We start from the raw sequence: 3,385 nt of genomic DNA, 5'->3' as shown, positions 1-3,385 counted from the left end.
TGGAGGAAGATTTGAAGGTCACTCCTGTAAATTTTTCTCGAATAAGAAGACAACTACGGTCTCTAGCGAAAACGTATTCCTGTATAAAATAAAGCATCTCAGAAAAAGGTTCTTTTCATTTTTTCTGTAGGACTAATAGTTCGTGTGTAGCGAGCGAGAGAATACGAAAATCTAGAATGTCAGATATAACACTGTGGGTTGCATAAAACGACATCGGTAGGGGCAGTTGGATCACCCTGTATACGAATTACTACTTTGTTTTTAAGCTGTAATAACATGACTTGTCCATTATACTTGCTGAAGTTATCCTAGGATTAATCACACTAAAACTACAACTATTATCTGCCCGCATCTCGTGGTCGTTCGGTAGCGTTCTCGCTTCCCACGCCCGGGTTCCCGGGTTCGATTCCCGGCGGGGTCAGGGATTTTCTCTGCCTCGTGATGGCTGGGTGTTGTGTGCTGTCTTTAGGTTAGTTAGGTTTAAGTAGTTCTAAGTTCTAGGGGACTTATGACCACAGCAGTTGAGTCCCATAGTGCTCAGAGCCATTTTGAACTATTATCTGACCAGAACAACGAATTTACAGTGTCGGTTCAATACCTATTGCTTAGTTACTCCGAACGTTGTATGCTCACGTGTTCATTCAAATACATTTTATACCTCGCTATGTGCAGCCTGTTGACGGAATTCAGCCCTAATAGTAAGGATTAACCGTGAACTGGCACAATGAGTTTAAACATAACTCTATTAACATCAAGGAATTGTTGTTCAGAATTCTGAAAAGTTGTTCTAACGAAATAAGTAATGTCCTTTCTGATATGGGTAATGCACCGCTGACACACGGAATTATTCCAAACGGATTGAAATTTGCTCTTATTAAACCTCTTTATAACAAAAGTGACAAGAAAGCCTTAAATAATTATCGTCCAATTTCATCACTGATGTCTTTTTTCAATCTATTCGAAAAAGTGATGTGTTCAAGAATAGTCTCACATTTTTAAGTAGAAACAATTTCCATGATAGTCGTAGTTTAGATTCCAGAAGGATTGCTTGACTGTGAATGCTGTTTATACATACGCTCCCTAAATATTGCAAGCCTTAAATAACAGAAACCGCCAGTTGGTATTTTTGTGATCTTGCTTGACTGTGAATGCTGTTTATACATACGCTCCCTAAATATTGCAAGCCTTAAATAATAGAAACCGCCAGTTGGTATTTTTGTGATCTTTCCAAGGCGTTTCATCATGTTACTCTCTTAGAAGAACTTGAGTTTTATGAAAATGATAGCTTTACACACAACTGGTTTGAATCATACTTAATTAAGAGAATGCAAACTACTTTCCTGAATAATTCAAACAATGTTGAAAGAAGAGAAAATTTTAGTGATTAGAGAGAAATTACAAAGTAAGTCCCACAAGGTTCAATTTTGGATCCACTTTAATTCCTTATGTATTTCAATGACCTTCCACGTAACATTCATCAAGCAGATTTGGTGTTTTTTTGTGGATGATACAAGTGTTATAATAAATCCTATTGGAAAGAAAGCAACATAAGAGACTGTTAATGCCGTTTGTCAAAGACTTGTTGAGCGGTTCTCTGAAAATGGGCTCTTCCCTAATTTCGAGAAAAAACACTATTTTCAGTTCTGTATAACAAATAAAGGCATACTGACAACTGATGTAGCACGTTAACAGGAGTGAGGATACAATGAACCAAATTTTAGGGTTTATGTATTGATGAAAACTTGAACTGGAACAAGCATTTTACTGAGCTTATCAAATAATTAAGTTCATAATCTTTGGCTCCTCATACTATTGATAGCCTTGAAAACAAATGAATCGGCTGCTGCAAATTTCTCCTAAATAAAATCTTATGGTACAATGTCCTGGAGTAATTCATAACATGGAAAGGAAGTACTGAGTGCACAAAAGTGGACAATAGGAATAAGTAGTCAATACCAACAGTCGTTATAGAGGCACTTCTTCAGGCAGCTAGGCATTTTAACTGTACCATTACAATGCATAAATTTGATAATGAAATTTGTCATAAGTAATCCATCACAATTTGAGAAGATTAGTTATGTCCATATCTACCACACTAAAGAGAAAAATGACTTACATGACTAACTATTATGTTGCCAGTGACTCAAAAAGCAGTCGAATATGCAATAACAAAATTTTTTTATCATTTGCTCAGTAACGTAAATTTTTATTTACAGGTTGGTAGCCTGAAAAAATAAATAAATAAACTTAGTTTTTAAGTACAGTTGCACTTGTAGGACTAAAAGTAATATGTTCAGTAACGTTAACTCTATTATGTACACACATCCTGGGGACCCATTCCTTATCACTTCGATTCATTGAAATGGTTTACCGAACGTATGGGGTGTAATGGGTGTAAGTGCAGATTAATATGTACACAGATCAGAGAATTGGTTGTTTTTTCTCTGCATCGAACAATTTTTCCACATGCACATCACATGATTTACTACCTGATGTTTTCTGCTTGGTTGTAACTGCAACACTAAGTGGGCTATAACTTTCAGTATAGGCTAGCCATTTCACGTCATGTGCCCGCACTTCAACACCTGATCTGCTGCCCAAAGGGAAAATAAGCAGCAATGGCTTGCTCTTACCCTATGTACTTGCACGTATTAAAACTAAACTAAACTCCGCCCGAAAAGGCCATGAAGGCCCAACGGTACCGACCGACCACCGTGTCATCCTCAGCCCACAGGCGTCACTGGATTTGGATATGGAGGGGTATGTGGTCAGCACACCGCTCTCCCGCCCGTATGAGACCGGAGTCGCTACTTTTAAATCAAGTAGCTCCCCAGTTTGCCTCACAATTGCTGGGTGCACCCCACTTGCCAACAGCGCTCGGCAGACTGGACGGTCACCCATCCCAGTGCTAGCCCAGCCCGACAGCGCTTAACTTCGGTGATCTGACGGGAACTGGTGTTACCACTGCGGCAAGGCCGCTGGCACTTGCACTTGTTAACCAACCTAAAACATACTATTCCTAATAGCTATAATTATTAGTCTGCAAATGAAGTAAATATTGATGAAATGTTGTTCAGTGCAGCGTTCTCGATCGCCAATGAAAGTATCTGCACTTGTACCCATTACATCCTGTATAAGTAAGGAGCGAATGACAAAGACGGCCCAATGAATTCTGCGATTCTTGGAATGTTGCTGGTGTATAAGGTTAATCCAGTCTCATCATCATGAACGAGCAAAGCAAGTAGAGGAATCACGTGGATTCACTCATGCCAAAAATGTGAAGACCCAACCATCGCAAGGAAAAATTCATGCCGAGTGTTTTTCAGGACTGTCGCGATGTGGTGCTAACAGAGTATGCTCGTAACTGGTTAACCGTCGCATGAGT

The 3,385-nt window shown here is 39.2% G+C and overlaps 1 pseudogene; it reads right to left on the bottom strand.

Annotated features, from left to right (window-relative positions):
- Positions 1 to 2,865: 2,865 nt before the first annotated feature.
- LOC124803580 lies at positions 2,866 to 2,983 on the bottom strand (annotated as a pseudogene).
- Positions 2,984 to 3,385: the final 402 nt, after the last annotated feature.

This window comes from Schistocerca piceifrons, chromosome 6, assembly GCF_021461385.2.
Source record: "Schistocerca piceifrons isolate TAMUIC-IGC-003096 chromosome 6, iqSchPice1.1, whole genome shotgun sequence".
Taxonomy (NCBI): domain Eukaryota; kingdom Metazoa; phylum Arthropoda; class Insecta; order Orthoptera; family Acrididae; genus Schistocerca; species Schistocerca piceifrons.
Note: the sequence above shows the minus strand (reverse complement) of the source record. Positions and strands in the feature narration are given on the sequence as shown.